At 34.4% G+C, this 24437-nt stretch overlaps 1 protein-coding gene across 2 annotated transcripts in view; it reads right to left on the minus strand.

The window, feature by feature from the left end:
- The window catches only part of LOC129740994 (homeobox protein unc-42), a 113444-nt gene that overhangs the window by 57853 nt on the left and 31154 nt on the right, over window positions 1-24437 (minus strand). The gene's annotated exons all lie outside the window — the stretch shown is intronic.

Consider the following 24437-nt stretch of genomic DNA (forward strand, 5'->3'; position numbering starts at 1 on the left):
GATAAGCATTTTTGTACCAAATGTAGCAGTCCCGTTAATGATGGTCCTACCATATGGATGATAAAAAATAAAGAGGGTTGATTTTTAAGGGTATTTAACTGGTAGATTTATTTGCTTTTGATGATGTAGTGATAAGACTCTTTTGAAGTGGTTGTCTTATAGATAATCGTCTAGAAGTTTAATGATAAGTTTCGGTTTAGAAGTTCAAAATTTAAATTGAATTGTGTTATAGAATATCGATACTCAATGAGAATCAATCGATATACAAACTTAAGTTGAACGGAGTATCTGGCAAAAAAATACTTAGAATAACTTCACATCGTCGGGGATTTTTGAGAGCTTTGTCATGGAGATTTGTTCTTTAAGTTCATTTGTGTTGTATGTATGTATGTATGTATGGTTTCCCCATCGGTAGCAAGGTCCAGCCTATGTCTGTGTGCCTTGGCCTTTCGAATTGACTTCTAGGGCTTCCACGGCCGATGGTTCGTCGAAAGAAAACATCCAACCCTCAGAAACCTACAATGGTTGGCAATCCACTCCACTTGCAATAATTGCTTTGGGTTATCCCCAGATGCCTTCTCTCTGGTTAATGAAATACAGTATAAATATAATGACAATGATATATAAATAAGAAATATAATACAATAAATCATATGTCATTTAATAAATATGCAATAAAATATTGATGAACACAAATAAAAATAAACGGTGCATTTGAGCTGTTTGTAATAATATAATGATAAAGACTTTTAATGATGTACAAAATAATATAAAATATAAAAATATCTATGCAGTTATAATAAAACAAGAATAATAATACAAGAACATGTATCTTTATGGGTAACAATCCGAGCATGGATTAGAAGAAATCTATATTTATATGTGAAACAAAACACAGTGTCAATAATTTAAAAAGAATACTATGTAACAATATAAAATGAAGCAATCATTAATAAGTAGATGTAGTTGATTGAATGGAAAACGATAGAACACAATTTTAATTGTATAAATGACATCAGAAAAATCTAACTCAAAGTAATTTAAATCGATTGCGTGGATAAGCGCAGGAAAGGGATTTAACGAACGCTATTTTCGTTCAATGAATTTGAATGGATAGTTTCTAATAAATGACGGGGTCGATTAAACAGAAAAAATGCATCGACAATGTTATTTAGTCAAGAAAAAACATAAAAATATTTATGATACAAAAATATCAGAACTCATTTGGTGAAAATACTTATGTTATGAATTTGATTTAATTTAATAGTTCTCAAACACAACTAAACTTAAAAAACAAAAACTTTTTTTTTTGCAATTCTGACCGGGCCAAAAATTTAAAATAGTGAACATGAACTCTATGTTACTTTTTGCATCTATTTTAAATTAAAATTTACGATTAAAACATTTTTTTAAAACTCTGTTTTAATATTTTTCACCGTCGCATTTCACCTCAAAATAGGTGAGGGCTGTCCCAACGGTAGGTGCAAAACACGGTTTTCGACCACGCTAAAACATTTCGGCTGGTACCGGTGGCGTAAATTGCTGTTTTAGCACAGTTATCGATTTCAAAATTCCCAACAGTTATACGCCTTTGTTCCAAATTCAAGCAAATTTGGAACAGGATTTCAAAATATACGACAGACCGATTTAGACGTTTGGGGCTCACGGTGAGAAAATTTTAGCCAATGATTATTATTTTCACACATGTTTGGGTAGCATTGGGTGTAATAATTGTTTCTTTTTGAGAAGTTATTTGAATGTTTTTTCTCGCCAAAACCGGTCAATACGTAACACAAATTGAGAAAAAATGTTAACAAAAACCGTATCAAGTATAAATAATTTATGTCACACTATTCAAGACTTCATATTTCAATAAATAGCTTTTGGCCTCAACGAATTAGTGAGCCCAGTCAGCGTTTCTCGAGTTCAAACGTTATATGAACTTTCATTTTCAATAACAGAAACATTCTAATGAAATTAATGCAAAACAACAATAAACTTTAAAAAAATATTAAAAAATTTGAATATCCGTGTAATGACCGATTTTTGTCAAAAGTTGTTAACAATATTTATAATCTATCATATTTCACCATTTTAATATGAAAACCATGAAATATGATATATTGTTCGATAACATTGACTAAACTGACATGATTCTTAGAAAAAAATCCTTTCAATTTCTGGCTAAAAAGCTGCGTCTGCTACATTACAAACTATTGATAATCATGAGAATTCTACTTAAGAATACATAAAAGGAGCATGTTTGCCAATCTGTTTAGTTTGCCCAAACAAAAGCACAAATATGTTTAATGAATTTTTACCTATAAACAAGAACTGGTAAACTAAATTAATATTTGGAATCAACACCCCAAAATGAGTCAATTTTTAAAAGAAAAAGGTTTTTTTTTGTTTCAATTAAGCTTTTTTTCTCGCTGCGTATAGTCATTTTGGCTTTTTAAGCTTCGTTCAATCATAGATAAAAATCGGTTTCAACTGGTTTCTGCCAACTGGTAGTTGTTCAATGAGCCAAAGTTTTGGTCAGCCAAAGTTTTGGTCGAAACTAGTCAGGTCGTTGTCAATGAAGCAAGCTGAAACTAGTCAAAATAGTAAAAACCGATCCAGCTCGACATGGGGTTTCGTTACGGCCTGGAAGAAATCGGTCGAAGTCAATTGGAAAAAGAAAGGTATTCAATCGTCAATCCATTTCTACTTGTTTCGAACAAACTTTATTAAAAAGACTTTAAGTTAATGAAATCCTGGTAGAATTATGACGGTGTAAAACTCAAAACTTAGCAATTTTTCAATTAAAACGAGTTTTTGCTTTTCAATTATTGAGTGTCTGCAATAAAAGTGTACCCGTTTTAAATTTGCTATCACACCGGTGGGGAGCGCGTGTTTTAGCCGAATCCTAAATTTAAAATTTTGCTAAAACTGGTATACCTAAAACCAATATTTGGACCTGAACCGTTGCAGGTGCTCTGATGCTAACCGACTCAACGCGTAACTGAGAACGCAAAAATAAACAAACGCAAACGGATAAATATCATCAAAGTAGGCTTGCTAACGCTTCATCATCAAGGCAGGAGTTTTATGCACACATACACAATTTAGAACTAAATATGATTTTCCACATTTTTTATACTGAGTGCAACAAGGATCAATTATTTAGAAATTGGAAAGAAATCCTTCAATAAATACATATAAAACGGGCTCACCAGATGTTCATTTTTCCTCTCACTGACACAGTTTTTTTGCGCTCTGTTACTCCTATCACGAACATTTTATGAATTCCTTATCAGGCAAAGTATCGAACAATTTGGTCAACCAGAAAGTTAAGTCATATTTCACTTATTTTTCACTTCAACACTTTTCCCAAGGAAAAACCAATGTCTTACACAATGCCTTTCACTAGAGCAAATTCAAAATTCTCATACACCACTCCGATCCCAGCTCATGTCTACCGAAAATTTGTCGCCATTTTCATTTACTCTTCCTATCATCCAGCATCCAGCATCAATTTTGCCGGGTCCTTAATAAATTCGCCGTTTCTACATCAGCTCTTCTTTCTTTGATCATTTCTTTTCAATAAGATGTTCGGAAACATTCACGTGAAATTTGAATTCCCGGAAAATAACTTGGCACTTCGCCAATTTGATATTCACAACCGCACACGGAGCTAACGAATGAAATGAACCTTCTCGGTCGGGCTCTCGCAAGCAACTGCCCAGTAAACATGAATCGGCAGAGAGGTAACTCAAATCGCCAGAGGGATCGTAACGATCTCTCTAGCGATTTTGCATCATCACATCGTTAGAGAGGAACACACCATACGCGTGCCTCGGGTGAGTGCCACGAATTAAGCTAAGACACGCCCTCCAGAGAAACACACGAACACAATCCAAATCGTGTTTGTATGTTTCCCTTCGAGACGCGTGTTCGCCTGCCTGAGAAGTGACTCAACTCTCAATTTGTTGCATGCTCTGTCGATTTCTGAGAGGACGCGCTTACTGGGTGTTCTTTAAGTTCATTTGTGTTGAAGACAAAATATTGGTTTTTGAAGTAAAATTATTTAAAGAATAACTGTTTTGAATTGAATAAAAAAAGTAAAAACAGTCATATGAAATGTTCTTATAATTGTTATTACAGTATTGTAGATGAATAAAATAAAATAAATTTCTATGACAACATTTGCTATTTTGGCAGCACTTGACAAACAAACAAAACAAAGTCAGTCATTGATCTATTCTTGCGAGCGACAGACGTGTTTGAGTGAATCTCTGAATTGAGATTCGTAAAATCACGACAATGGCGTGGTTGGTAGAATAAGCACAAATAGCGCAGATATTTAAGGCTGCTGCTACTGATTGTTTTGATTTGGCCTTCCGGTGGAAATAAGACGGAATTGCCGTTAAAAGCGCAGATATTTAAGGCTGCTGCTGCTGATTGTTTTGATTTGGACTTCCGGTGGAAATAAGACGGAATTGCCGTTAAAAGCGCAGATATTTAAGGCTGCTGCTGCTGATTGTTTTGATTTGGCCTTCCGGTGGAAATAAGACGGAATTGCCGTTTGAAGCGCAGATATTTAAGGCTGCTGCTGCTGATTGTTTTGATTTGGCCTTCCGGTAGAAATAAGACGGAATTGCCGTTAAAAGCGCAGATATTTAAGGCTGCTGCTGCTGCTGATTGTTTTGATTTGGGCTTCCGGTGGAAATAAGACGGAATTGCCGTTAGAAGCTCAGATATTTAAGGCTGCTGCTGCTGATTGTTTTGATTTGGACTTCCGGTGGAATAAGACGGAATAGGCGTTGAAAGCGCAGATATTTAAGGCTGCTGCTGCTGATTGTTTGTTTTGAACAAGCTTTCTGGTTGGGCAGACTGTTTCTTAGAATACTATCGAATTATTTCGGCTCTGATAAACAGAGACAGAGTAACAAGGAAAGTACAGTTTGAGAAAGCTGTTTATTTATTTATTTATTCTGATCAACAGATCACATATAGATCCAAATGATGACTTAAAATTAAAATTAAATTAAAACAAAACACTTAGGTCTAGCTACGGGCCCCTCAGCGCACTTAGAACTTTTCTTCGGAAAACATCCCTCGAAACGTCGAAGTCAAAATGCTCGGAAAAGCGGTTGAACGATTTCATTGCACCGATGAGGGCGCTGTTTGCTCCATAATTGTTCATTCGAATGGGAACATACAATTGAAGATCCTGATTCCTAAGACCACGGGGTCGCACACTTAGTGGAATAGCTTCCAGTAAAGTGGGACAGTCGATTCGCGATGTCAAGATATCAGCAACGAAAGATGCACGGGTTGCATGTCTACGGGCTTGAAGAGTGTCAATGTCTATAAGGCGGCATCGATTTTCGTAGCTTGGTAAGCGGAAAGGGTCTTGCCAGTTCAGATGCCTAAGGGCGTATCGTAAAAAGCGCCGCTGGATAGCCTCGAGACGTTCAGCGCCGTTCTGGTAGTAGGGGCACCAGACGGCAGATGCGTATTCAAGAATGGAACGAACAATGCTGCAGTATAGGCTTTTCAGGCAATACACGTCCTTGAAGTCCTTCGCTACTCTAAAAATGAAACCAAGACTTCTGGATGCTTTGTTGACTACGTAGTTTGTATGTGTCTTGAATTCCAGTCGCTTATCGAGGATGACGCCCAGATCGTTAATATGGTCCACGCGTGCGATGGGCTGTTCTCCAAGGAAGTATTCCGCAATCAAAGGCTGCCGCTTACGAGAAAAACTGATAACTGCGCATTTGTTACGATTCAATGGCAAGCAATTGATGTCGCACCAATGAGCGAAGAGGTTGAACTGATTTTGCAGAAAATTAATATCGTCGTAGTCGTTTACGGTGTAAAACAGTTTGAGGTCATCAGCATAGCAAAGTTTTGGGCTGTCAAGGAGTGAAAGCACGTCGTTAAAATACATTGCTAAGAATGTTTTTTTTGCGGATTGTTCCGGCTCTGGTAAATTAAAGCAGAGCGACAGAGAAAGCACAAATTAGGAAGGCTTTTGTGAAGAATATTTTCGGATGAAATGAAGAATATGCCAAAAAAAAAAATTAGATTTGAAAAGCTTTTGCAGAGAATGGAATGTAGAATTGAGATGAGGGATATTTAGGATATAAAATTTTGTATTTTAGAAAAACAAAAGTCGGTAAATTAAAGATTCTATTGAGAATAGAGTTGAGAAGGAATGTAGAAAAGTGATGATGGATAAGCAGAAATAAAATAAAATTTGTAGGATGGAGAATAAAGATGTGGAATATGGAATAAAAATTGAGGATATTTGGAAATAAAATTTTGCTCTAAAGAAAAAAAAAACAAATGTTGACGTGTGAAAAGTTTCAATTAAGAATAGAGGTGAGAAGGAATGTAGGGATGAGATGAAGAATATACAGAAAATAAATCAAATTTAATTAGAAATAAAATAAAATAATAGTTGTATACGGCAACACTGTAGATAAATAAAATAAAATAAATTTCTATGACAACATTTGCTATTTTGGCAGCACTTGACAAACAAACAAAACAAAGTCAGTCATTGATCTATTCTTGCGAGCGACAGACGTGTTTGAGTGAATCTCTGCATTGAGATTCGTAAAATCACGACAAGTATGACACACAAAAAAACAGAAATCTGTCATTACGGTGCAAACTCACTTCTATCGATGGCAACATGGTTTAAAAACCTTTTGATTCATTCGGGATAAACATTTTGAAAAACAATCACTCGATGTGTCCACTTTCTTCCTCAACTCCTCTCTCTAGGCGAGATCTGAGTCAGGAGCATACCTTCGCAATACAAGCCTCTGTCATTGAAGCCCACGCCTTAGAGATAAAAGCCTTCAGAGAATCAACACTTAAGTGAAAATATTCACAGGCCTTTGCGTGAACATATGCCCATATCAAATAGTCGAGGGGGTTCAAATCCGGGCTGCTAGGAGGCCAAAATCTTTTAGTCATAACTCCTGCAGTCAGGTTTGGGTCGGTTGCTAGGTATAGCATGGGCTCCAGCAAGAAACCCTCAAAAATCATCAACAAAAACCCAAAATAAAATGCTTAAAACTCGCAATATAACACCGAACATTCGAGGAGGAGTAGGCTTTGCTGCGGTGATGACGGGTTTGTTTTTCTCAGCAGCAAAATTCAAAACAGAAAAATTTTATCGAAAGTTTACGCTAAAAGTGCTGTGAATCGAATTGTGAGGATCCGTATTTTCCGGATGGGATTACGTACCCCTGCATTGAAATGGAACTAGGCCGGAATAACTTTCCGGAGAAGCTAATTTCAAAGTTATGGCAGATTTGGCAGCTGTTAATCGCTTACAAGTTTCCTCTGGATGTACCCCAGGCCCTCTTGGTGCATTAATGGTCGTTTTATGGTGAGATCTGTTCATTTGATTTAGTTTTATTTCGAAGAAGTGTTGAATATTTTAGTAAGTTTAAACTACATCACATTATAATCAAGCCCTATAAAATATATGTATTCATATGTAGCGTTTGACAGGGACTTCCCCGCTTAGTTCCTCCCTTGTAGTATCTACAATACATTTTATATGTAATAGACACTATGTTGAACAGAAAAATGGAGATCGCAAGTTCATCATTTTTCAGGATGCCTACAAGTTTTGGCCATGTTGATGTCTGAAGAAAAAGAGAAGAATATTACACCGAATATTCGGTCAAATATTTGTATCTCCGAATTGTAAAAAAGTAAGTACCCGGTACTAACTAATGCAAGCAATAAACTTACCGCATTGGTAAACATCGGACTGCAGTCAAAGATTGGAAAATTTGTCACGTAACTTTCTATTTAACAGCTCATTTTACTGCTAGGAAAATCAATAACCCATTTGACGAAAAAAAAACCCATCAAAACACAATCGCAAATTCGGGGAAACTTAGCTTCAATCGTTAATATCACTCGCAGTGATGGTTTGAATCATTTGACTTATTTTTGAATCATTTGGTTATAACTTCTTTTGAAAACATTTTTCCATGAAATGATGTTCTAAACTTTAGTAGATACAGATCTAAGCTACAACTTTCTTGTATGTCATAAATATGTATCTTCAATGTGGTATGAATTGTAGGATTTAATCCAACCCGCTAATCCAAATGATTGTGATTACGATCATTGCTCAAAAATTTAAACTTTTCGATTTCTCATTCATAAGGCATAAGAGATACAGGTTTGTGTTGGTCACAAAAGTTGCAGCTAAGATCTAGTTCTACTAAAGTTTAGAACATCATTTCTGGGAAAAATGTTTTCAAAAGAAGTTATAAGCAAATGATTCAAAATTAAGTCAAATGATTCAAACCATCACTGATCACTCGCATGGATCACAACACATGGCCAATCTGCCGTCTGGCGTCCGGCCAGGCATAATCGCGAGCAATCGTTTCGTGGTATCTATTTGAATAATACTAATTAATAAATTAATTGTAATTAAATCGGTAATTATCCGCGTCGATAATTACATAGTAATGGGTGAAACCTAAATTTTGTGTGCTCTCGCTTTAGGCCGGGCTGCTGGGGCTAAGCAGCACCATTTGCCAACTAATGGCGGTTGGTTGAGGGCGGGGCCGGCGGTCAGACGTCGTTGTTGGTCATTTTGGGGGATGCTGCGTATCAACTATCAACAGGAGGGGAAAGAGAGTTCGAGAGGTCAAAGGACTCGTCCCAGTACGTGATGTTCACACACACACGCTCGGGTAGCAAATTAATGGCTTCAATCGATGGCGTATGCTTTTATGGCTCGATTAGGTCAAAACTGTCCAAGCTTTAATAACGCCCCAAAAAATACATGACAGATCCTGCATACATGAAAAAGATTCAGGATCATTTTTTTGTTATTGCAATAACCAACTCCAGCTCATCATGGATGAAACCGAGTGGATGATAGATGTACGCAGGACAAGACAAAAAAAAAGAGATAAAAGCTGCATCAGAAGTTTGTTTGTCAATTCATAAAGTTGTTATCAAAAGCTTTTTAGCTCTTTATTACTGTTTTCCCCCACCCCCAACCCTAGAGAGAACTCAGCCAGCAGCCCTCCTGGCGGAAACATTCACGAAACGGTGGTAAGTTTGCCGGGCAAATCTGCAGCCGGAAAATGGTGGCAGTCTTTTAGCGTGTCGTCGAACATGTGGGGAAAACGACAACGATGTGCTGGGGGAATGGGATGAGTGAAGTCATTTTCGGGATAAAAGCCTGACATTGTCGGTACATTTTTTGCCATACCCCATTACACTCTGCGCTTGTTTATTAAACGACGAAAGAAAAAAAAAGTGAGCCACTCAGTCGATATACGAGAAATCAACCAGAAGAGATACGGGAAATTTTGTAACGATAAATGAAACGCATTTTTTTCCATTTAGTACTCATTGAGTGCTAGTTCTGTCAAACCTTTTGCGGTTTTGAGTTTTCATAAAATTTAAGAAATTTTGACATGTACAAGTCTTGAAATCTCTTCAAAGTGAAATAACACAAACAATCCATTCGAAAGCTATCTTATTGTCTTGTCATATATGTATTTTTTTTGTAATTTTTGTAATTTGTGTAATTTGTGGCATTTGTGTCATTTGTGTCATTTGTGGCATTTGTGTCATTTGTGTCATTTTTGTCATTTTTGTCATTTTTGTCATTTTTGTCATTTTTGTCATTTTTGTCATTTTTGTCATTTTTGTCATTTTTGTCATTTTTGTCATTTTTTGTCATTTTTGTCATTTTTGACATTTTTGTCATTTTTGTCATTTTTGTCATTTTTGTCATTTTTGTCATTTTTGTCATTTTTGTCATTTTTGTCATTTTTGTCATTTTGTCATTTTGTCATTTTTGTCATTTTGTCATTTTTGGTCATTTTTGTCATTTTTGTCATTTTTGTCATTTTTGTCATTTTTGTCATTTTTGTCATTTTTGTCATTTTTGTCATTTTTGTCATTTTTGTCATTTTTGTCATTTTTGTCATTTTGTCATTTTTGTCATTTTTGTCATTTTTGTCATTTTTGTCATTTTTGTCATTTTGTCATTTTTTGTCATTTTTGTCATTTTTGTCATTTTTGTCATTTTTGTCATTTTGTCATTTTTGTCATTTTTGTCATTTTTGTCATTTTTGTCATTTTTGTCATTTTTGTCATTTTTGTCATTTTTGTCATTTTTGTCATTTTTGTCATTTTTGTCATTTTGTCATTTTTGTCATTTTTGTCATTTTGTCATTTTGTCATTTTTGTCATTTTTGTCATTTTTGTCATTTTGTCATTTTTGTCATTTTTGTCATTTTTTTCATTTTTGTCATTTTTGTCATTTTTGTCATTTTTGTCATTTTTGTCATTTTTGTCATTTTTGTCATTTTTGTCATTTTTGTCATTTTTGTCATTTTTGTCATTTTTGTCATTTTTGTCATTTTTGTCATTTTTGTCATTTTTGTCATTTTTGTCATTTTTGTCATTTTTGTCATTTTTGTCATTTTTGTCATTTTTGTCATTTTTGTCATTTTTGTCATTTTTGTCATTTTTGTCATTTTTGTCATTTTTGTCATTTTTGTCATTTTTGTCATTTTTGTCATTTTTGTCATTTTTGTCATTTTTGTCATTTTTGTCATTTTTGTCATTTTTGTCATTTTTTGTCATTTTTGTCATTTTTGTCATTTTTGTCATTTTTGTCATTTTTGTAATTTTTGTAATTTTTGTCATTTTTGTCATTTTTGTCATTTTTGTCATTTTTGTCATTTTTGTCATTTTTGTCATTTTTGTCATTTTTGTCATTTTTGTCATTTTTGTCATTTTTGTCATTTTTGTCATTTTTGTCATTTTTGTCATTTTTGTCATTTTTGTCATTTTTGTCATTTTTGTCATTTTTGTCATTTTTGTCATTTTTGTCATTTTTGTCATTTTTGTCATTTTTGTCATTTTTGTCATTTTTGTCATTTTTGTCATTTTTGTCATTTTTGTCATTTTTGTCATTTTTGTCATTTTTGTCATTTTTGTCATTTTTGTCATTTTTGTCATTTTTGTCATTTTTGTCATTTTTGTCATTTTTGTCATTTTTGTCATTTTTGTCATTTTTGTCGTTTTTGTCGTTTTTGTCATTTTTGTCGTTTTTGTCATTTTTGTCATTTTTGTCATTTTTGTCATTTTTGTCATTTTTGTCATTTTTGTCATTTTTGTCATTTTTGTCATTTTTGTCATTTTTGTCATTTTTGTCATTTTTGTCATTTTTGTCATTTTTGTCATTTTTGTCATTTTTGTCATTTTTGTCATTTTTGTCATTTTTGTCATTTTTGTCATTTTTGTCATTTTTGTCATTTTTGTCATTTTTGTCATTTTTGTCATTTTTGTCATTTTTGTCATTTTTGTCATTTTTGTCATTTTTGTCATTTTTGTCATTTTTGTCATTTTTGTCATTTTTGTCATATTTTGTCATTTTTGTAATTTTTGTCATTTTTGTAATTTTTGTCATTTTTGTCATTTTTGTCATTTTTGTCATTTTTGTCATTTTTGTCATTTTTGTCATTTTTGTCATTTTTGTCATTTTTGTCATTTTTGTCATTTTTGTCATTTTTGTCATTTTTGTCATTTTTGTCATTTTTGTCATTTTTGTCATTTTTGTCATTTTTGTCATTTTTGTCATTTTTGTCATTTTTGTCATTTTTGTCATTTTTGTCATTTTTGTCATTTTTGTCATTTTTGTCATTTTTGTCATTTTTGTCATTTTTGTCATTTTTGTCATTTTTGTCATTTTTGTCATTTTTGTCATTTTTGTCATTTTTGTCATTTTTGTCATTTTTGTCATTTTTGTCATTTTTGTCATTTTTGTCATTTTTGTCATTTTTGTCATTTTTGTCATTTTTGTCATTTTTGTCATTTTTGTCATTTTTGTCATTTTTGTCATTTTTGTCATTTTTGTCATTTTTGTCATTTTTGTCATTTTTGTCATTTTGGTCATTTTTGTCATTTTTGTCATTTTTGTCATTTTTGTCATTTTTGTCATTTTTGTCATTTTTGTCATTTTTGTCATTTTTGTCATTTTTGTCATTTTTGTCATTTTTGTCATTTTTGTCATTTTTGTCATTTTTGTCATTTTTGTCATTTTTGTCATTTTTGTCATTTTTGTCATTTTTGTCATTTTTGTCATTTTTGTCATTTTTGTCATTTTTGTCATTTTTGTCATTTTTGTCATTTTTGTCATTTTTGTCATTTTTGTCATTTTTGTCATTTTTGTCATTTTTGTCATTTTTGTCATTTTTGTCATTTTTGTCATTTTTGTCATTTTTGTCATTTTTGTCATTTTTGTCATTTTTGTCATTTTTGTCATTTTTGTCATTTTTGTCATTTTTGTCATTTTTGTCATTTTTGTCATTTTTGTCATTTTGTCATTTTTGTCATTTTTGTCATTTTTGTCATTTTTGTCATTTTTGTCATTTTTGTCATTTTTGTCATTTTTGTCATTTTTGTCATTTTTGTCATTTTTGTCATTTTTGTCATTTTTGTCATTTTTGTCATTTTTGTCATTTTTGTCATTTTTGTCATTTTTGTCATTTTTGTCATTTTTGTCATTTTTGTCATTTTTGTCATTTTTGTCATTTTTGTCATTTTTGTCATTTTTGTCATTTTTGTCATTTTTGTCATTTTTGTCATTTTTGTCATTTTTGTCATTTTTGTCATTTTTGTCATTTTTGTCATTTTTGTCATTTTTGTCATTTTTGTCATTTTTGTCATTTTTGTCATTTTTGTCATTTTTGTCATTTTTGTCATTTTTGTCATTTTTGTCATTTTTGTCATTTTTGTCATTTTTGTCATTTTTGTCATTTTTGTCATTTTTGTCATTTTTGTCATTTTTGTCATTTTTGTCATTTTTGTCATTTTTGTCATTTTTGTCATTTTTGTCATTTTTGTCATTTTTGTCATTTTTGTCATTTTTGTCATTTTTGTCATTTTTGTCATTTTTGTCATTTTTGTCATTTTTGTCATTTTTGTCATTTTTGTCATTTTTGTCATTTTTGTCATTTTTGTCATTTTTGTCATTTTTGTCATTTTTGTCATTTTTGTCATTTTTGTCATTTTTGTCATTTTTGTCATTTTTGTCATTTTTGTCATTTTTGTCATTTTTGTCATTTTTGTCATTTTTGTCATTTTTGTCATTTTTGTCATTTTTGTCATTTTTGTCATTTTTGTCATTTTTGTCATTTTTGTCATTTTTGTCATTTTTGTCATTTTTGTCATTTTTGTCATTTTTGTCATTTTTGTCATTTTTGTCATTTTTGTCATTTTTGTCATTTTTGTCATTTTTGTCATTTTTGTCATTTTTGTCATTTTTGTCATTTTTGTCATTTTTGTCATTTTTGTCATTTTTGTCATTTTTGTCATTTTTGTCATTTTTGTCATTTTTGTCATTTTTGTCATTTTTGTCATTTTTGTCATTTTTGTCATTTTTGTCATTTTTGTCATTTTTGTCATTTTTGTCATTTTTGTCATTTTTGTCATTTTTGTCATTTTTGTCATTTTTGTCATTTTTGTCATTTTTGTCATTTTTGTCATTTTTGTCATTTTTGTCATTTTTGTCATTTTTGTCATTTTTGTCATTTTTGTCATTTTTGTCATTTTTGTCATTTTTGTCATTTTTGTCATTTTTGTCATTTTTGTCATTTTTGTCATTTTTGTCATTTTTGTCATTTTTGTCATTTTTGTCATTTTTGTTAGATTTGTTTTTTTTGATATTTTTTCTAAATTTTTTTATTTATGTTTTTTTTTTTGTGCATTTCTGTGTTTTTTTATTTAATTTCTGAAGCATTTTTGTTATTTTTTCCTTTTCTTTTGCTTTGTTAGGAACTTAAATTTTTGTCAAACTTTATGTCGAATGTTTCCGTCAACGCAGACTCTATTAGCTGTAACTAATTAATCTGCTTCATCTGCACATTTGCCCCAATAAATCGTGGCACTTTTAGTGCCTTGACCTGTGTGCAAATAAACATAAACCCACCATCAATAATAATGGCCAATGCTCGCTCAGCTCAAATTAAGTTGTCGCAATAACCTGTCCGTTTTTCGCAAAAACATATTGCCCAAGCATCACCGACAAGATGATCGGCAAGATAGACCGTGCTGGCTAAAGTACAGTATGTTGGTTGTTTTCCTCCGTTCACACAAATCTATGTAGTACCACATGAATGATCATCGTTGTTGGTTTGCCCAGGGAGTGAAACAAAGCTGACATTTAGCACCGCATTCGTCCGTTCATCCGTGGATGCTGGGCTCGTAAAATTCCCAGGTATGGATGCAGAACATGCAGGAGAACTGTATGACTTTTCAGCATCACAACTAATAAAATTACCAACAACAACGACGACGACGAAAACATTCCGGAAAACCGCGAATTTTTGCACTCATCTGGTCCGAGAAGGAAAAGCCCTTAAAACACTCCGACCGCATGACTAACGACATCGACGACAACAACAACATGAAACTATCTGACTATCTATCTTTCCTTCCTCAGGCACGGCAGCAGCCAGCATACGAGATCCAGTGTAACATGATGCAGCATCATGTTGTTGTTTCGAAGTGAGTTCGTACCTATGCTTACCCGAACATTCCCCGAGGCTTACCGAAAGTGACTGCTAATGGTCATGATTTACGATATTGAGTTGTCGTTTCGAGTGGTCACCATTCGCTGTACGGTTGGTTGTTTAGCTTCGGGGTCATTTCCGTGTGGTTCTACTATCGGTTGATGCAATTTTTCGGTTTTTGGGAAGTTTTTTTCTTGTTAAAAATTCAAGAAGAATTATCAAAAATTTACAAAAAATAAAGAGTGAGAGACAGAAAAAACGGAGAAGAAAAAGAGAGAAAATATTGGGTGAAAACGAAAAAAGCATAAAAAGTCAGACAAAAAACAAGAAAGTCTCATTTGAACGGACGTTTAAAGGGAGTAGCGCTAGAGGAGTCCGCTGATCAAAAAGAGCACCTTTATAATATAAGTGGGCATAAACTTTGTGAAGGAGAGGTATTCAAAATTACATATGTAGCATTCCTACCGCTATTTCCAAAAGAAAAACTACATTAAATCTTTCCATAATTTCTGCATGGAGGTATTTTGGATATTTATTTTTTTTATGTTTTTAAAAATAAAAGGGTTTATTTTGGACATACTGCATAAGGATAAAATCATCGTTGCTCGAATCTATTCGATTCGTGGAAAAATCGAGTTTTGAACTTTTTCTAATGGTGTACGAGAGGGTAATCGAACTTAGTTGGGAGAGGAGTAGGCATTTAAGATATTACTATCGAATAAGAATTTTTTTTTTGGTGTATGGACAGAAATTGTAACACCCTGGATGCGGCCCTCTCGAAACGTACTTTTACCTTACCCCTGAGGAAAAAGTAGGAATGCGATGGGGTCAAAGTACGACCATCCGAAATTAAACGTTTATTGTTTCCTTCGATGCATTAAGAGCCGATGATACATGATGACCAATGCCGCTTCCGACCAATATTTCCGACAGTCTCCGATCAAATGATTGACGGTAAGAGGTTCGTTACAAACAGAGCAATAGATGTTCCCTTGTCCAAAAAGTTTTATGGGTAAATAAGTATCGAATGGCCGATTTGAAGACGCATGAGCGGTCGACGGTCCAAAGAATTGACTTTGTCACGCCATGGGAAGGTAGTGTTTTTAATTTGTCGAAGAAAAGGTTGTTTGTCATTGAACCACTCTTTTTCCCATGTTGCGCATTTTCCTTGAAATCATTCTTCTGATAGCTTGAGCAGGAACTTCAGATACTGTCGAAAAACGTAGGTTTTAGTGGTTGAAAAGAGTTAACCTTTATTCATTATCATTGTCGTGTACTTAAATAACTAGTTTCTACATAAGCGATAGCTATTTCTAACTATTACACACTAGGATTACATTGCGAGAAACTACTAATTTCCCAATGAGTAAACTGAGATTACTACTCATTATCTATCATTTGCCAACACTGCAATGTAACTGCTAACCACAGTTCGAGTTATCTTTGCTCGGCGTGCATGCATCATAATGTAAACATTTGTAATGTAAACATCATCATTGCTGTCATCAGCAATCTCCGCCGCTATTGATTCAATTGAGAATTGACTCAAAGCATGCGGAACCAAAACTAACTGTTTTAGTTTTGCCGACGGGTTAGCAGACATCCTCTGCTGAATGTAATCCTTAGGAATAGTTCCGAAAACCGTAAGTCTCAACACCTCCTCTCAATTCACACATTGAGAGTTCTGAACAGCTCACCCTCGCTAACGCCTTCGTAAACGCATCAGTTGGCTGATCCTCAGTCGATATGTGTCGTAAAGAAAACTGCTCGCTTTTCAGGATCTCCTTCATGAACGCATACTTCCCGTCCAGATGCTTCCTCCGCTGATGGGTCCACGCCTCCTCCATGTACTGGAGGCAAGGATGTTGTCCTCCATTAACGTGAAAGGAGTGCTTACCACACCCGATTCATCCAAAAAGTTTGTTAGCCACGAATATTCCTTCACCGCATGGCACAGGGCACCAACCTCAGCTTCGATCGATGAAAGATTGACCATCTGCTGACGTTTCGTTGATTACGAAACTAGATTCCCAAAGATCATATGTACATATGCGTGACCCGATACAGATCTTCGGTCATCGGATTCATCGGCATAATTTGTATCTGCATACCTGATTAGTGTTTTCGGTGTCACTCCTGCGTTATACCAACGCCATATCGGTCATACGACGATGGTATCGCTGAACACGCTTCAGGCCTTTCTAATGCCTATCCGTCGGTTTGGCTTGGTATTTGCTGAGTGCTCTAACCGCAGCAGTGATATTCGGTCTCGATGAAGTCGCTAGATATTGGTAACGACCAAATTACTCTTCGAACGGCTGCTCGGTGATAACCTCACGTGACCCCATCATCGTTCAGCTTTCTCCATCGAACGTTCTTGTCACGAAACCTGTGACCTAGGGTAAGCTATCCGCTCCCTATGCCGCGTACTTCTCCTAGGCAGCCATTTATTTGTCGATGTCTTCCAGAAGACCCAGTTGTCCGGTGCTTCAACTCGCTGATGATTTGAAATATCTCTTTATTAGTCTTGATCTTGAGTTTTGATCATAATCGCCATCGTCAAGAAATTCTGCGCTGCTCTCGTAGTCAGTCTCGCCTTGCTGATTTACAACCACATTTTCAGTATGGTTGAGATTAGCAGGCACATCAGCTAACCGCTCAGATGTGTGTTCTGTTGTTGGCACATCGGCTGACTGCTCGAATGTGTTTTCGAGTGCATGTACGTTGGTTAACTTCTCAAGTCTAGGATGTTGTTCTGGCTCGTACACATCGGCTAACTGCTCTGATTTAAAGGCCTCGGATGGGATCTCAACACTCTTGTTGATGTCCATCTGTTCATGAACAACATCGGATCGATAAGGCTCCGCCAAAAAATCATGGCAGTACTAGTTTTTCAGTAGTTTCTCTCGGGCAAAAACCTTCCCTGAAAACGCAAACTGTACTAGCTTTCCGAGAAATGTCAATTGTTCCAATTAGACTGTTGGATGTTCTTGTCATCTCAGGTTCGGAGGACAACTTAGGTACTTTCAGTCAGAAAGTGCATTGAGAACGAGAAAAGGGTTACCCGTTATCAATGCATGTCCCGCTTGTTTGTAGAATGTTCCGCTGTCCCACTTTTTCCTCCAAATGTCCCGCTTTTTTCTTGGAAAACTTTTACAAAGTTCACTGACTTACACTGGAATAAATCAAACTTTAGTCTCAATTTGAATTCATTGGCTCAACACAGGAAATCTTTCAAATACCCAAGTAACCATAAGCACTAAAATCTAGCACCAATTCTGCTCTAACGTCAGCTATAGAGCTTGATTTTGTGCACCATTTTAGCTCTGTGAGCCAGGTTTGGCGAAATTAACTGCTGCTTTAGTGCAGAAACTGGTATAACCCTATAAAAGCACTGTGATGGAGCGAAAATGATGCAGCATAGCACTCGAAGGGCTGTTGTAACGCAAAATTGCACTTAATGTGCTGATATAGTGTAATTTAGCCCTTGAATGCTGGTGTAAAGCTGTAAAAATGCAAAGCTTTAGTGCTTATGGTTACTTGGGTACGACTTTGAAAGCATGTTCGAACAAAACCATGAAAATAGAAGTCGTGTCAGAAAAACTGAGCAAAATCAATCAGCGTTAAAACAAACTTAGAGTCCTTTCTATGAACTTGGCTGATGGTATAAGTATAAGTTTGGCTATACAACTTAGTTTTTAAAGAGTTTCTTAAATGTCCCGCTTTTTTTGGCTGTGTCCCGCTTTTTTCGCGAAATGTTTCGCTTTTTTCTGAAAATATCTGATAAGCCTACCCTAGGTTAAAACGTCAGATGAAAACTAGTTAAGCTGTAGCTCTATAATTCAGTTGACTTCATCTAGTTGATTTCGCTGCTAGATTCTACGGCAGAAAATACTCATCATGCCCCGATCAATGGTGCCCTGTTCGCACCGAGTCAACAAGTTAAAGTAAAAATGCCTTTTTAAATTGAGTATAGTAAAAAATCTTTAATTTAATGATGGTGAAAATTGAGAAACAATGTGTACACAGTAAATTTTTGCCTCGATTTCCAGCAAAAAAAATGCTGGGAACGTTCAGCAATCCAAAATTTCGCTGGAAACCAGCAAACGGTTTTCCAATTGCTGAATTTTTCAGCATTCGGTTGAAGTCTTGTCATTTTTGCTGAAAAATCAGCTATCGGTTTTCAAATTGCTGGACTTTCCAGCAATTAATCAAGTTTGCTGGAAAATCAGCAATTGGGTTGTCAAATTGGAGTCTGTTTGTTTTCGTACGCTGAAGCAAGATGCGACTTTTATTATTCTTATTTTCCTCTATATTCTAGCAACCAGGCATCAAGTCAAAGGTGAGTTTTTATTGGTAGATATTCCATAAAAGATAGGTACTAATCAAAACATTTTTTACAGGTGGCGGATGATCAACACTTTGGCACAAAGCTGCCACCCCAGAGCCGATGTTAGAAAATAGTAAAAAATGGTGTTTCTCGAAATAAATAAATCCCTTATTGAAAAATGGGAGAAAATAATTGTTTTTATTGCCAATTTTTCTCAATTTAATTTTGGATTGAAATATAAATTTGATACTAAATATGGCCGGTTGTGTTGACAGAAAAGCTGGTTTCCAGCAATCTGGGTTGCTGATTTTCCAGCAATTTGAATTGCTGGAAACCAGCATTAACGTTTGCTGTTTTTTCCAGCAATTTTAATTGCTGGAAATTTTGCTGGAAAGTCAGTGGGACAAAAACCAGCAAAATTTTGCTGGTTTCCAGCGAAAAAAAAATCTGCTGTGTACATCATGTTGCAGTGCGTACGTTATAGATCAAGATGATTTAACGATCATGTTGAGCGCCAAAACATTCGGGTTTTCCTCGGGTAAGAAGAGGATTTTCCGTAGGGTCGAGCCAAAAACGGGAATTGGTGCGGCCAGGAATGGCAAGAGTCAGAAACCCTTGTGACCAGCGTCAGAGCTTGCGATGGGCACAGTCAAAGGCCCTGTTGGCCAGTGTCAGAAGACTGTTTAAGAAGTTCTCTTCAATTGTAATTAGTTTATTGAAATTTATTTGCGGCTTTATCGGTGAGGATTAAAGAGTTGAAATGAAAGACGGATAGAAGATCAGAAGAAAATTCTAAGGTGGTGAAAAGAGCGAAGAGCATTTGAAATAGAAGCTTGACCACATGCTAAATTCTTTGTCCCGCATCAATTAACTGTATTGAAGAAGTAGTACCCAATAGAGGAGGCACTACATTTTTCGATACAGTTAATTATGGATGGTTCGACCGCCATGTGAGTGCACATGTGCCGAACGGACAAAAAATTTTTAGCATGTGGTTGCTCGGCAACCAGAGGAGCTCGCATGTTAAAATCCAAAAAAAAATCTGATTTTCTTTGATTATCATAAAAAAAAATTCAGAAATGGTTTTCTTTGAGGTTATTTTTGTCTTTCTATGAAAAGTCATGTTAAATTGGGCCGTTTTTGCAAATTACCAATATTACCATAATTTTTAAATTTGAAGTTGGAAACCCAAATTTACCCCAATTTTATATAATCATAGAAGTTTTAAAAATACTAACGAAATTGAAAATTCTGTAAAATATGTGAATATATCCAAATTTTTGTTCTTTGACACAGAATCTGTGATAAAAATTTGCCCCAACATTTTGTGAATTTAAAGTTTTTTTCAGTCATTTCGGCAACCTTGCTTACGATGCTAAAACCACCAGCCTTTAAAAAAGTACCATTGTGAATTTAAAAAATTTTTTTAGAAACGTCGCTGGTCAACTGGCAACGAAATAAAGACTTCCGACAGTCTTTCGGACTTTCGAAGTAAAATTTAGTGCTGGTGTTTATATAGGGTGATTTGCCAATCGTTGTCCCCTAACCCATTGTTGCACAGCATGACCTAAATTGCCAAAATTTTAGCTGTTTTTCAACTTTTCCTCAAAAATAATACTGAATCATGTAATTCGGATTGTTTTCTGATGAAATGAGGCTTTTGCGATATTTTCTGCTGGTAAGTGTGCATCTTACGACAGTTTTAATTTTTCTTGTTTTTTTCGCGCGATTTTGGTGCCAATTGTTAACAAAAACCTTAAGATTCCTTCTACGGCAAATAAGGTTTTACGTCAGAACAAAACATTTTTCGTATCAGTTTTCTATACGAAACGTTTGATGGACAATTTTAGCACCATGATTTTGAAAAAAAAATTATGATCCATACTTAACCAGAAAATATGTTGGATCGTGCAACAATTGGTCCGCTCAATCTCCTCCTGCCCCATTGTTGTACATAATTCCGCTGCAAAATTTGTTTGGAAATTTCAAATTTATAAATTCGTATACCTCCAATAACTTTGTTTGGTTGTTTTTACAACAAAAAATAGCAATAAAAGTTTTAAAAGCGATTGATTAAGTCCTGAATTATAACTTGTTTTGAATAAGTATGGAGGCTTGTACGGAAAAATCCAAATTTTCATTCAAAAACGATCAGAGATGTACTGAAAGTTCAAAAACATAATTTTGTATTTTTAAAATATTTCTTGGTTCTTGCAATACATTGCATGTGAACAAAAACTAAACCTAACTTGTACTTCAGAAATGATAGTCGTTGTCATACAAAAAATTCAAAAAAAAGGTAAATATTTTTTAATTTTAGTGTATTGACAGCTAATTTGAAAGCTGGTTAACCAGATGAAAATAAGGACCGCATTATACTGATTTGCATAGCCAATAAGTGTGATGATTCAAATCTTTCGCAAAAACATGTCATGAAATTATTGAAAGCTTCAGAAAGCAAAACCTGCAATTTTACTATACTTTTCTATGGATTACGATTTTTTAATTCGAAATTGTTATAACTTTGTTCATGAAATACTTTGCTTCTTCTCATGCTGGCAAACAGTTATTCTTAGGAATGGGCAAAATCAATAATTTAAAACAAAATTAATTTCTAACTTATTTGAATTTCTTGTATATGCGAAAAGTTCTTCTTGCATACAAATTGTCATACAACATTGAACACGTTCATTGACTACATGCAACTAAAACAACTCGAATTGTCTGTTGATATGACATGTTTTTTTTTCTGAATAAGTGGATATTTTCGTTTAACTATTAATTTTAGTAAATTCTGTGCTTTAATTAATTGTTTAACACTCAGAATTTTCACATTTTTTGCACTCAATGTTGATTTTAATAATTAATTCAATGGTTCAATGACACTTTATATATCAATAAGTTTATTTTTTCTACCGTCAAATCTTAAAAATGAAGTTTTGAAATTATTAAACTCGTTGAAAAACTTATGTTTTCCAAATTTAATTTTTTTTATTTACTTTTATTTTTATAATTAATATTAGTTCTTTATATGAAAGTCGGGCAATTTGCATTGTCTGAAAAATGTCAAAGTCAACTCAACTGCATTGGCTTTGAGAGACTACTTTTTTATTAGATTTATTCTGAAATCCTTTATCCCGACCATTTACTCAACATTTTATGCAAAAAATCTAAAAGCTGTTCTGAAAAAATCTGTATTTTTAATTTCGTGACGACAAATTTAAAAGAATTTTATTCCATGTCAACAGCGATCCCTTTGATATTGTTATTTATATTGTCAGAATATTGTACAGAAGGAAAACTACGACCCTTAATCTCAGAAACTAGAAGTCGAAGGTTGGAACACCCGAAATATTACTTATCTAACGTGCAATTTTCTCAGGAATTCGAATCTGCCGTCGAGGCCCTTATCATCCAGAAAAATAAACAGTCATAGCTTTGTGAAACTTAATTTGATCCAAAACAGTTTTCCAGCCGGAAAACTCTCGGGAAGCATTTCTATGTGATGTGATAGTTTCCTGAAGATTGATGAAATGCTACAGAGGTTACATTAATTACAAATAAATCCACTTATATGAAAAAGATATTTAAATCAATTAACTTTTCGAAAAAAAAAATTCTTATACAAAATTGTATAGCATGAGCATAAATCAGTCAAACGATTTGAAACTTTGGGCGTGGTTGTGTCCATTTTCAAGTTTAAAATTGAGATTCATTTTTTTAAAAATCGATCGACTTCCAAGTGAGTCTTAAAACATTTGTTTTGTAAAATCGGATCTTCTTCATAGGGGTAAAAGGGGGCAAAACAGATCACGTTCTCTAATTTTTTCACCTGTTAATAGCCACTTAAAAATCAAGCATTAAATACCTTTCAGTTTTTTGAAGACATAAAGATTTATGTTGGTAGGACATATAAAGAAAAAGACTCAACACTGGGCAAATTAGGTTAAATAACACTCCACTCAAATGGCTTCGGGTGAATTAAGAGGTGGATTTGAGTTTCTGAGAAAACTTCACGTGTGATAAATGCTATTCCAGACACTCAAACCGGCGGCTTTGTGTTTTTTGAGGCCGAATTGGAATTGGAAAGTGCATTGGACGGTTTATATGGAAGACCCCCCCCCCTCATAAGGGGCCGTCAAAAAATTAGATTGCATTTGAACTAGAAGATCTCAAAATAAGCTTCCGTAACAAATATCAGCCTATTCGACCTCATGGTGACTGATTTTCAAAATGTGCAACCATTGGAAAAAATCGGACAACATTATGCACGACACAAAATTTGCCTGTGCAACTATTGGGCACAGACAAGCTGTTTTAAATGATTTTTTAAATTTTTATGTCACTTTTTTCAAACACTTGAACTTTTGGGTCTTGTTGACCAATCCTGTATGAGTGCATCGACAAAAAAAATCGAGTGAATTTGGTTAAAATCACTAAAATACAGCATAAACACCAAAATCAAGTGCTTAGCTGTGCAACGATTGGCAAATCACCCTATTATATGTATTCCATAACCGATATTCGATCCCATGCCTTAAAATAAGGCAGTTGAGTGACAAACGTTATTTTGACTTTGTTTAAATAAATTATATCGAGAGGCTTCCCTGCTGCTTTTAGAACTGGTGCCTTGAAAAAAAGTTGCATTTATGCACCTTATTTGTTATTTCGAATTCGTAAGCCGCCACGAACTGCTACTGAGGGAAGATGAATTAGCTCCTTGGCCGAGGCTTGCACATTACCTATGTAGTACCTATGTGTAACATTGCCGTTATTTTTAATTTACTATCAATATTTGGCAATGTATCAAACAAACCAGCAGTTATCCTACCACAATAACATAAAATGTGCAACATCATTTCCTATCAGAAACGACCACCTGCAGTTTGTCGCCGAAAAAAAGTTGTTTGAGACTTGCGAACTTCCAAAAAGTCCGTTATCCGCACCTCAGCAGTGAAAGAGTGATGGAAAAAAACGCCGAGACTTTGCAATGATATGATATCAGATGGTGCGATAGTTAGCTGAGAAAAAAAAATTGAGTAGGATGTATTACGGAATCGGTTTCACTGGGACAACAAACCGCGCCTTACTTCCGTCCTTCCTTCTGGCTGCCGGAGGTATCGTGACTGATTAATTCGGTCCTTTTTTGGAAAAAGTCGATTGTTGTCTTCCGAGCTCTGCCATATGAAAGATGTCTACGCTGAAGTTTGAACGAAGTCACGTCGAGCAGGTCGACCTCAAGCAGCAGCTCTCCAAAAAAAAAAAAAAAACAACCAGCACCTTGGAATTCCGCAGCCTTTCGGAGCAGGAGCTGAAGAGAAATAAAATTATTAAAGTGCGTACACATTGTGCTGGGAAAAAACCGCTTCCGTATAATTAATTTAACCATTAATCAACGCTCTCTCATTGTTGTGTTTTGTGTGGCTCGGGTAAGAAAGGATTGTCGGAGAAATTGTCAGAGGGACCACAGAGTGCGGTGCTAGGACTTGTTGATGTTGGTTGGAATAAATTTCTGAAAATTATTCAACAGACAG

This window comes from Uranotaenia lowii, chromosome 2 (assembly GCF_029784155.1).
Source record: "Uranotaenia lowii strain MFRU-FL chromosome 2, ASM2978415v1, whole genome shotgun sequence".
In the NCBI taxonomy this organism is placed as follows: Eukaryota; Metazoa; Arthropoda; class Insecta; order Diptera; family Culicidae; genus Uranotaenia; species Uranotaenia lowii.